We start from the raw sequence: 12,487 nt of genomic DNA, 5'->3' as shown, positions 1-12,487 counted from the left end.
GCTGGCGAAGACAGCAAGTAGCACCACGGAGCCTTAGCTGGAGCCTCAATGAGGTTTGCAAACATTCACCATCACATGGGTGCCGCCCCTGCCTACTGCGTGTAATGGTACACATGTACTGACCCATCTGTCATCTGCGAAGGAGTGCGATATCTGATGCTCCCTTGCAAACTCACAGCGCACAGCGGCAGAACACCTTCTCCGCCAACACCAAAATAAAACCGCCTCTAGGAAGAGACTAGCGCTTCATAGACTGCCATGCTGTACGTCTGCTCATGCAATAACACAAGATGCTTATGAGCTTACCAGCTTGTGCGTGACAGCCGTAATCTCCGCGCCAAGTAGGTGAGCTTGCCCCAGGTGTATACTTGCCAACGACCATAGTTCGCAATCGCGTCCCCACAGAGGGTAGCACCATACCTCCGCCTTATTTCCTTCAAGGCAAATTGCATAACCACACGGCGCTCGCACCTCTAGGACAGACAGGTCTCCTCAAAATCCATTGAGGGTGTTTAGCAGCCCACAGATATGACTTGAACTATGGCAGATGAGCCACGTACCATCAAGAGAAATCTACGACTGCAGGAGCACGTGTTGCTGTTTCGTCCTCGCATTGCAAAAACATGGAAAATCACGCAAAAGCATAGATGTCCACGCCTGCATTCTCGTACAAGCTGACGGGAAATAGCAGGGCAGGCGAATCAAGTGCAGGCCTAACACAACCTGCAAAATGTTACAATCCTGCAGAGGCGGTGCGCTCTGCGTCCCTCTTGCTGGAAGGCTACGTAGCAGGGCAAAGCCCTTAGAGTATCTCCCTCTTGCAAAGGGACAAAGTGGGAAGCGTGTAGCACCGACAAAAGCGGCACCACCCCTTCCTCGGACACCAGAATAAAACCGTCTCTAATGAAAAGCCGTTTAGAGCAAAATAGACTGCCATGCTGTACGTCTGCACATGCACAAGCCCATATGTGGATGCACGCGGCCATACAACCTTGTCGATAACAGTCATAATCTCGGCGCCAAGTACGTGAGCTCTCTCCAAGAGGCATAAATGCCAACGAGGACAGCTCACAATCGAGAATCCGCAGAGGGTGGCACCATACCTCCGCCTTAGGTGCTAACAGACAAACTGTATAACCACACGACGCTCGCACCTTTAGGACCGAAAGGTCTCCTTGACATTGCCAGCGTATCTCTAGCAGCCTCTAGATATGATTCCAACTACAGCAGGTCAAGGCATTGCAAGCCTGGCATCATGTGGAAGACGATGAAGAGAAATCCACGGATGCACGAGTACGTGTAGCTGTTTGGTCAACGCATTTCAATTCCACGGCTATGCATGCAAAAACACATATATCCAAAACTGCTTTCTCGTACACTCTGATAGGCACCAATGCCAATGAGCGGTTCCCGTAGGTATATACGCTGCTAAATGCAAATGCGCTGGGCAAACAAGCGCGCAACCACAGTGCCAAAGAAAACTGCGTTGACTCATAGGCTTCCGCGCACCCACACGAACGTCACTGCCCTACGGTGCGCAAGCAGTGGCGTCAGCTAGGTCTTCACAAAACACTGCAAAACCTACGGTGCGCAAGCAGTGGCGTCGGCTAGATCTTCACAAAACACTGCAAATACGCCGTCCCTCAGGTATACCCCAGCAGAGGCAGGGGAGGCGACCTAAGTGCAACCCTAACTCGAGCTTGGATATGATGCAGACTCCTGGCGAAGGCGTCTTTTACAAGTAGTCCGTCATTGCAGGACGACCAGAGATGTAACGTCGATGGCGTGTTATAATCACCGCTTATGTGAGAACTATCAAGCGGATTCGCAGTTTCCTGCTGCCCTGCAGCGCAATAAAGCTGTGGCTCTAAGGTGGAGAGGTCAAACTGAAAGCAGTGCCGTATGAGGAAGTTGGTCATAGTCCACGAAAGAGAAAACAGCTCTACTAATTCCGTTCAACCAAACAGATTCGCCTCACTTTAAGTTCGTCATCGCCTTGGTTACTCGATAGTGCTTACGCGCATGCACAGTGGTTCTTGGAAAAACCATGTGTACCACTTTAGTTTGTGTTGGCCACAACCACAGCCTTTCAAAATATTTGGCCATCATCCCCCTCCTGCGTGAATCACTTACAATCATGCATCTCCGGCCCGGCTATCGGAAACAACCAAACGTTCCACACATATCAACTTGTGTTCGGTACCTCCCCTTACTATTTATCGCACTCTACAAGTGCTGCCACCCCAGCGTAGAGACTATCTTCTAAAATACTGGATTTTCTCTGGCACTGCACGTCCTGAGGCCGACTCGCCCAGCTCTCGTGCTTACCGTCGTAGATCGCAGTTCACTCGAAACCACCTGGCCATGCCTCGCACTACAAATTCATCAAACTAGCCTCATGGAAATATGCAACTATGCGTTTTACCAGGGTACCTTAATCGCTCGGGTACTCGCTCAAGTGCCGGGACCATGACGTTCCCCAATTGTCTGCGGAGTTACAACGAGCTGTTCTAGCTTCTGAATACCGCTATGTAACCCTGATTGTTTATTATATGCATACTTTCTGGGAGAAAAACAATTAGGTGCGATGCGAGAGGATTTTAAGCCTCACCGCAGCCGTGGACGAGGGCGGACAAAGAGCGTAGCCACGCGCCCTTCACACAGTCGATACCGCTCCGCGCACCACTGCAGATTCTCCAATTCGTAGATGTAACTAATTTGTGTCTGAAAACGCGAGTCAAGCGCATGGCTAGCACATGTCACATCGACATCGCCAACAGTAGGCACATGCGTCTACACCAGCTTAGCCACTGGATGCTGCGTTATCCAATAGCTCGAGAATTGTCCACAGGTTTCTGGTCTATTCGTGGAGCGGTATCAGGCTCAACACAATTCGTGCTGCTCAGCCACTGGATGTCACCAACGAGCACGTATCATGCTATACCACCAGCGGTTCTTCCACAATGTTGCACATTCGACAAAGCGCACAGCTAACTCGCTGCTATGCATCTGGTGTTACCGCGAAAGGCCTCCTCAGAAACTCACGTATGTACTGCTTATTGCTCTATGTCAGTATTCCCCACAAAGACGTTTCTCGCAGACTTGAAAATCCCCGGGGCACTAGTGGTCAAAATCATAGCAAACCAACACGAGTCCTCCTTTCGAATGTGTATGATTCCTCCTATAGTTCCATTCATACGAGCTTAAACGTGGCAGTACCTTAAGCCGCGTAGGTGTCTTGAGGTTGCTACTGATGGCATATATACTGAAGAGACGAGCGGGGAATAACAATGCCCAGGCATACGCTAGTGCAGACAGGCTGCACCGTTCCACGAGACTGGCGCATGCAAGCCCGATATCTCTCTATCAAATTCTGCGGACAGTCGAGGCGGCAGACAGTTCTGACTAATACAAAGGCATTCAAAGTAAGCGAATGCCTAACGCCAACTGTCAGCGGATGTGTAGTCACGCACAAATGCCAACGTTCAACGTCTTGGCCTGCTGGATGGCACACGAATATCAAAGATATGTATAGCCTACGCTCACGTTACAGCAATCACTTGATTCACTGCTCGTGATTGCGTGTACACCAAGAAACCTGCTTGGTGTTTGACTTTGCACACTATGGTATTGTGCTATACGGTGTTTTGCTCTACGACACCCATATCGCTCTAAAAGCTGCAAAAGAATACCTATTTTGCACTTTCTCCTGAGCTGGCTTGCGCAAGCAGAAAAGCCCATCTGCACCACGGCCGCCACTTCCTGCAATGATATTCGCTAGGCATGCACGTTACAGCACTGCACAGCAACGATTCCGGCGACGAAATGCAGTGCTAACGTGACAGCCCTCTCCAAGCTCCTGATAGTGAACGTTTCATTTACAAATGAACAGAGCTATATTTGCCTTTACACGGAGGATCACCACATGATTCACGGCATTCGCGTACAACACACTCTTCGGACGGATGCATAGTCTCAGACGTTTTCACAGTCGCCCTCTACCAGCTCCACCACCGTCGGAACGCTCCTTGTTCATACTTTCTGGACCTCCCAACACACGATTGCAACGGCACATTACATAGGCACACCTCACTCATAGATGTATGTATACGCACTTTACACAAAAGCTATTTGACGTGCACTCCACCAAACTCTGCTCACAGATGCTATATGCAATTGATAATACATCCAATCTGACTAGCCAAGACGGCACGAAGCACCTAACTGCGGTATGCTTCCGTTTACAGAGCTCATTCCCGAAATCCCTGTCGCTTGGGAAGTTCTTTGTAGGTGTGGAAAAGCCGATGCACGTCTAGGCAACAATCACAAAAATGAGAAGGTTCAAAATATGTGCAGCTAGGCAATTACAGGGAGGAGGAAAGTAAACCAAATTGCAGAGGCACAGCTACCAACGGCAATTAGGCGAACAGCAAACTGTTGGGCCGATACATACCACCCACATGCACAGCCCAAATGCGTCTACTAAACTCGTCGATTACCCTTCTCCGCATACACCGTTGTTCCAGACATCACTGGCGCCCGCACCTCCCGTAGTGATTATCCTATTCCGCAAAGGCTTACGGTTGTCACTTTTGAGTTATGCGGAGCATGGCAGGTACGTGCTGAGGCAATCTTTGCACTAGAGTACGATATCGCACTCTATTGCTCACAAGGGATAAAACCAACGCACCATCCCTCCCCACTTATACCGGAGAATGGAACAGTATCCTCGCTGCTTCTGCTGGTTTTTCGCCCCCAAACGCAAGGAGGGACACACTGCTCTATTTACTGTGAATTTGAACAGATAGCCGTACCTGTCGCCACACTGCACTCACGTCAGCATGTGCCTCGGAAACGATGCGTGCCATCGGCAAGTTTCACAGCCGCGCCTCAGTGTTGGCTGCCGCATTCTGCGCATCTCAGCAACCATCCGTTGGATGGTTTACGTACAAGCTGCGCCAGCCAGCTGTAGCAGCGAAGGCGGGCATTGCCACATTGCATTCGCGGGTAGGAAGGCGAAACTCTATGGCGTTCATGCCAAGAAGAAAGCCGCTTAGGCATATGGGCCGGCCTCATCCTCAACCCACTTATCTCTGATAACAGCATGATATCAACATGTGTACTGCCAGTTCCCTTTTAAACGGTTAGAGATGTCCGAAGACTCTTAACGGATCGTAAACGAGGCGGACGCACAGAACAGTCAACGGTTTCCCGAACGGAGGAGCCCATGAGGAGAACTACTCAACCGAATATCAAACCATCAGGTATGTTCACCCGACCTCCCTCACAGACACAGTAGTCTTACCGAGATACTACAAGCTTGAATGAATACATCAATCCTCCAGTTCACACAACGGCACCCAGGTCGGAACCACGCGCCGTCATTCCAGCATTGTCAGATGTTCCTCAACTCATTGGCAGCAACGGATGTTAGCCGAAGTCGTTGGCCCCAAACCGTATATCGAAACACCGTAATACCGCGTATAAATGGATATCAAGAACATGCGCCTTCATCCGTAGACTACTCCTGGCTGCTCTTGCAGGTACGCATATCTGTATCGTTAAACAGTGCGCGTTTATGTTAGCAGGCGCCCGTGTATGCCTATAAACTATGGCACAACAGCATGCAAGGCTAATAACTGTCCAATCCCCAGATGGATGCTTTCAATACGTCACCCAGCCGTTGATGCCACTGCTGGATGAAGGCGTTTCTAGCCCTCTACAACTATCCGCCACAAGGTGAACATACTGCCTAGGCCGAAGCGCGAACGGCTACAACCAAATGAGGCATTATTATACTGCTCTGTGGGTACCCCGGTGCGGGTCCTGCCCGTAAGACAACTCCAGCATACAGGGCAACCAGACCGTGTATGCAAGCCGTTAGCGCCTCTTACATATGGCCGCCACAACAATGTGCGGACCCGGCTTTGCTGAAATGTCGGCAGTACGTCCGAAAGGTTTGGGAAAGGTATTCAAGCACACAAAAGCAGGCTGCGTGTCGCATAGCTGTGGTCCGAATTCCTAGGTGCTACGAATCTCTCTCACAAGAACCAGGGTTGGGTGTCCATGACACGCTATACCATTATACGCAGTTCAAAACAAAACGTCTCAGCATGATCAAATGTCGGTTAGATTGTGTCCATACATCCTGCAAAAGCCAAAGTGGACAAAACAAATAAAGGTCCATCACTGTTTCTCCCCGCGTTGTCTCAACACGAGCAGTCCAAAATGATCCTATGATGAAGCTAAAGCTCCCTACAGAGAGGAACAGGCACTCACACAACAGCAAATTATTTTGTTTGCATCCGTTCATCCACTTGAACTCACACTCACAATTGCTAAAATGGTAGTCCGACGGTGTACACACTTGCTGGAGAAAACAGCTCACCCAGTTACAACCGATGAAGGCGTTAGTGCATTACGCCTGCAGAGGCGTAATGCATATACATACGTTCAATTGTAACTGCGATGCATTAAACATTGCATTGCCTAAATATCCGGGTGAAAGCGGGAACGTTTGAGGAGCACGAAAAACGACAATTTTCCTTCCCCCGCCTATGGCCGTCGCCAGTACTCCTGAAGACCATATTGTGATGAAGTGCTGGCAGTATCGCTAAACCTCCCCAACAGATAACTCCATGCATTCAACTACCGAAACGCACAAGGTTCCGCTCTTCGCCGTGCCTCGTACTGCTACCTGGTACTAACGCCTTTCCTACAAACCCCAGAGATCAGCTGGTATCCATAGCACGCTATCCTTCCGCAGCCTTCAACGCAGTCGATGACAACGCATTTGCACTTCCGCAATTATCTGTTAGAGCCTGTACGTACTTGCTGTGGTGGTGATGTTGATGAGTTACGGCTGCAGATTGACGATTGCAAAGCATGAATCATTGAATAACCGAAGCATGCGCGTCGACCGGGAAGCTGTCCAGAAACGCTGGAAATGTCCATTTCCCTCCCAGCGCCTATTGCCGTCGCCAGCATATCTGACGATCGTTCTACGATGAAGTGTTGACAGCATCCCGACACCTCCAGAAATGATAACTGCATGCATTCAACTACCAAAACGCATACTGTTTCGCGTTTCGGTTTGCCTCGTATTGATACCTGATACAGACGCTTTTCTTACAAACCCCAGTGCTCAGCGGGTGTCCATAGCACGCTATCCCGCCGCAGCCTTCAACGCAGTTGAGGACATCGCATTTGCACTTCCCCAATTGTCAGTTAGACTGTGAACATACTTCCTGGGGAAAACAGCTCACGCGCGTGCAACTGGTGAAGGCATTAATGCATTACGTAGACAAATTAGCGCATGCAAAACATGAATCACTGAATAGCCGAAGCAAACGCGTCGACCTAGAAGCCGCCCAGAAACGCTGGAAATGTCCATTTCCCTCCCCTCGCCTACTGCCGTCGCCAGCATTTCTGACGATTATTCTATGACGAAGTGCTGAAAGTATCCCGAAACGTTAGCAGCGGACAAAGAGACGCACTCAACTACCGAAACACTGGAGGTTTCGCTCTTCGCCCTGACTCTTACTGCTACCTCTTACAAACGTTTTGCTCACCATCCCCAGAGCTCAGCGGGCATCCATAACACGCAATACCTCCGCTGCTTTCGAGACACGGTCAACGCATTCGCGTTTGCGCAATTGTTGGGTAGACTGTGTACATACCTTCTGGGGTGACATCGCAAGCGTTTGCAAGGGATAACGGCATAGGTGCAATATGTGCGTAGATTGGATACTGAGGAGCGCTAATCATTGGGTTCAGCCGAAACATTGGCATCACCCAGGGATCAGCATGAGGCACCGGAGCATCAATGCATAAGGTTTCGCGCACAGTCTGGATGCACATTGGTGCCGGTTACATAGGCTTCTTCTACCCATTCCTGAGCACGCCCCCCATAGCCATTTGAGGCTTTCCACGCAGTCGGTGGAAACGCATTTACACTTCCACAATGTGGGGTTAGGGAGTGTCCATACTAGCTAGAGAAAGCAGGCGTTAATGCATCACATGTGTAGGTTGGAAACTGAGAAGCATCAGTCATTGGCTAGCCTAAAGACCCACGTCGTCCAGGAAACCGTCATAAAATATGGGACACACCCAGGCTGTTCCACGCGCTGATCTCCAATGCAATCACTTCTAAAGATGGTTCTACGATGAAGTCTTGACTGCACCCAAAGGCGTTAAAACGGGTAAGGGCATGCACTGATCCACCGAAACGCAGACGTTCTCGCTCACGGGCTTTGCTCATAGTAATATCTGTTTTAAGAGCTTCTCGTGTAAACACCAGCACTCGGCGGATATCCATTACACGCTGTACCTTGGCGGCCTTCCATGCAGTCGGGAGCAACGCATTTGCACTTGCGCAATTGTCTATTAGACTGTGTACAGACTTGCTGGGGAAGGCAACGCACGCGGTTGCAACGGATGAAGGCGCTAAAACAATACGTCTGCAGACTGGCTGTGGCGACAGCAAAGCATGAATTAATGAATAGCCAAAACATAAGCGTCAACCAGCGGGCTTTTGGAATACCACGGGTTACGTGCATGTTCCTCCGCTCGCTTATTGCCGTCGCCAGCCCTTGTACAGGTCGATACACGGTGCAGAGTCAGCATTATGCCCCTACCGTTCCATCGGATAGAGACAAACACGCAGGCGTACGATTGGTTGTCGCTGTCACGACTCGTACTTCTACATGTTAGAAAAGCTTTTCCTACACGCCTCAGAATCCGGAGAATATACATAGTACGCTATCCCTTCGAGGGTGTTTGAGCAGCCAAGAACCTTGAATATGCACCCGCCCAGTTTTCGGGTTGACCGTGTACATACTTGCTGGGGAACACAACGCACGCGGTTGAAGGCATAGATGGATTACGTCTGCAGTTTGGCTGTTGTTATCCCTTCGCAGCCCTTCACGCAGTCCGAGACAATGCTTTTGCACGTCCGCAGTTGTCGACTCGCGTCTGTACACACTTGCTGGGCAAAACAGGGCACGCGGTTGCAACGGGTGACGGCGTTAATGCATTACGTCTGCAGATTGGCGATTGAAACGCATGAATCATTAGACAGCCGAAACATACATGAAACGCTGGATATTTACACTTCCCTCGCCCCGTTCTATGATGAAGTGTTGACAGTATCGCGAAATCTTCCCAATAGATAACTGCATGCATTGAACTACCGAAATGCACAAGGTTTCGCGCTTCGCCTTGCTTGGTATTGCTACCTGTTGAAAAGGAGGCTCCCAGAAACCAAGCAAGTCTGCGGGGATCCATAGCACGCTATCCCTCCGCAGCCTCCAACGCAGTATTCGACTGCGTCAGAGGCTGCAAGTGCAGAGGGCTTCTGAATTGTCAGTTAGACTGTGTACATACTTGCTGGGGAAACCAGCTTCCGCGGTTTCAACGGATGATGGCGATAATGCATTACGCCTGCAGATTGGATATTGTAAAGCATGAATAATTGGCTGGGCGAAACATATGCTCCAAACAGGCAACCCTCAAGAAGCAGGACTCCACTCCATATTCTTCCCCTCGATGATCCCCATTCCGTAGGAATAAGTGTCGACAAAACCCCGAAACCTTCCCAACGGGTAAACACAGGCATTCAACCACTCAAACGCAGAACGTCTCGTGTCTCGCCTTCACTCGCATTGGTACCTCTTATAAGCGTTTTTTCAGGGTAGAGTGAATCATTGGAGAGCCGAAACATACACGCCAACCGGGAATCCGTCAATAGCCGTGGGGCACGTCAATGGTTCCCAACGCGCTTATTGGCGTCGCCTGCAACTATAAGACTGATATATGAGGCATATCGTATAGAAACAGGCACTCGGGAGGCCGAATGAACAGTGGCTGTACCGGTGGTTTCTCACGTCGTGCTACCTCTTAAAAAATCGTCTCTTACAAACCTCAGACCTCCGCTAGTGTCCTTCAGGCTGTAGACCTTGGTGGTTGTCCATGCAATCATGTACAACGCAATTGCGCTTGTGCAGTCTGGGGCTAGACTGTGTACATACTTGCTGGGGGAAGAAGCGCACTTGGACGCAGCGGGTACAGGCGTTTATGCGTTACGTGTGTGGATTGTCGACTAAGAAGCATCAATCCTTGGATTGCCGAAACATACTTGCCAACCACGAAACCTTCAAGAAACACGAGTCACGTCCACGTTCCTCCACGCGCTTGTCACCATTGCAAGCACGTCTAGATGGTCCTATGATGAGATGTTTACCACATCTCCAAACCTTCCCAACGAATAGATACAAACATTCTGGCGGACCAGGGCAGACAGATTAGCGTCGCCTTCACTCGTATTGCTACCTGTTACACAAACGTCCCTGACAGATAACAGAACTCGGAGGGTATCCGTAATAGCTTGGCGGCTTTCCACGCAGTCAAGAAAAACTCATTTGCACTTGCACAGCTTGGTACTAGGCTCTGCACATACTATCTAGAAACAAAATGGCAAGCCGTTGCAGCCGGTGCAGGCGTTAGTGCTTTACGTGTGTATATTTGCGACTGAGAAGCATCAATCAATTTATGGCCGAAACATACAACTCAACCACTACGAAACCGCCATGAGCCGCGGGTCTCCCCCATGTTCCTTGGCACGTAGTGGTGTCGCCAGTTTCTGAAGTTTTGTCCGTGATGAACTATTGGCAGTATCCCCGAAACGTCGTTGGAGAGAGAGACAGGTACTCAGGCCCACGAATGCTGACTCTTTCGCGAATCCTTTAATCGTATGTGTTTGTGTTACATACCGTTCTAAGGTGCGACGAAACATGTAACTGCATACACATAATACGTCGTGCATTCCGTGCACCTGACGACCATGGGTTTTCGCCTGATCGACTGTTATACGTGCACGTACTTGCTGGGCCCCACGACAGATGCAGCAGAAGGCACTTCCTCAGTGTGTCTTTGCTCAGTCGCATGGACTGCTGGGATCTCGATAACTGACATGTCCACGTCTATCGGGAAATTGTCAAGCAATATGCATGAAATAGAATTTCCCCCATGCAATTGTCGCCGAACACAACCTACGTTACAGTCGTTATCTGTTGCGTGTTAGCGATACGCAAAGAATGCAAAATACAATCGTGCTCACAATGGAGGACCGTTTTCTGTATGATACTGACTATTATTTTTCAGTGATACGAAGCTCCAACCCCTACAAAGAGAAACTTCAGTGAAAAGCCACAACACACCAAGCCATCGTGTGTACTGGTGAATCGAACTTGTGGTCACCTGTCTGTTAGACAGTGTACATACTCTCTGTGGGAAACGGCTCGATCTTGCACCAGAAAAGGGAATGAGAAACTACTTGTGGAAAGGAGCGTACGTGGTGAGTATGCAATTTATAAGACAATTATGCACGTCAATCGGGCCGGACTCAAGGAATGTGGATCAGCTGCATGCACGCAAGACAACATATAGGGATCGCTGCTTATTGCAGCGTCTGCGCTATCCGAAGATTATTTAGCCCACTTGCACAAAGCGTGTCTGCGCAGAACTGTCTATTGTTTTTCTCAAGGCCCTGGATATTACTTTTGGGCTCTAGAAAACCTTACCTGCTTTAAAGTAGAGCTTGGCACGAAACCAGGAAGACACGTAGTCATCATACGTACTCGGCAATCAACCACTTTCACTCGACAGCTCCAGCAAGTACATTTAACTCGACTGCAGGCTCTCTCCAGCACGCGCTTGAACAACAGTCGTCCAAACCCCAAAGTCGCATAAGACTTGCGCTCAGCACACTTGGGTCTGAACGTGGGCTGTTGAACGGACTCTATTCATCCATGCTGCATCCCTTTTGCGTTGTGTTCCCTTCCAATGATGCATGTCGAATTGGTGAGGGGCCTGTACATGTTTTCGTACTCTTCCGTCACACCATCCAAGTAGAGCAACGGATCCGGTCTGACAACGTGCCCTCAGCATGTCATAGAGTCGTTGTTGAAGCTGTTGCTATCATTTAACAACCACCGGGGCTGTCGTTTAGCCTTGTGCCATACTTGCTGAGACGAGGCACATGCGATGCAGCCAATGCCCTCACTGCAACAACGTGTCTGCCAACAGCGGGAACTGCACTTGTCGGCAGGATCTGTCTTGCAGATGCAGGTGGTTGCGCCCGAGCAGTCCTTTCTAACCAGCATCAGAGGTATACGCTATAATAATAAACTGATTTCCCGTTGATCTAGCGACTGTGTGGTGCAACCCACAGGCACGTGTGCGTCTGAAAGCAGAAGTTGTGAGGTTGTCACAAGCATTCCATGATCTTATGGACGTGGGCAAATGGCTCGCACAAAAGAAGTGGCTTCAGTACGTCTGTTAATGGCTTCACAATGCTTGCAACTGACCTGTGTGCAGCTCGCCAACTGTACGCTACACTGCGTGCATACTTCCTGTGCAAAGCACCCATTGGCTTAGCACGAAAAGGATTTTCACCCCGCATATGAAGGAATGGGGCGAACCGCCGGTG

Source organism: Eimeria maxima, genomic scaffold (genome assembly GCF_000499605.1).
Source record: "Eimeria maxima Weybridge genomic scaffold, Emw_scaff107, whole genome shotgun sequence".
NCBI classification, from domain to species: domain Eukaryota; phylum Apicomplexa; class Conoidasida; order Eucoccidiorida; family Eimeriidae; genus Eimeria; species Eimeria maxima.
The sequence above is the reverse complement of the archived record's forward strand: the minus strand, read 5'-3'. Positions refer to the sequence as shown.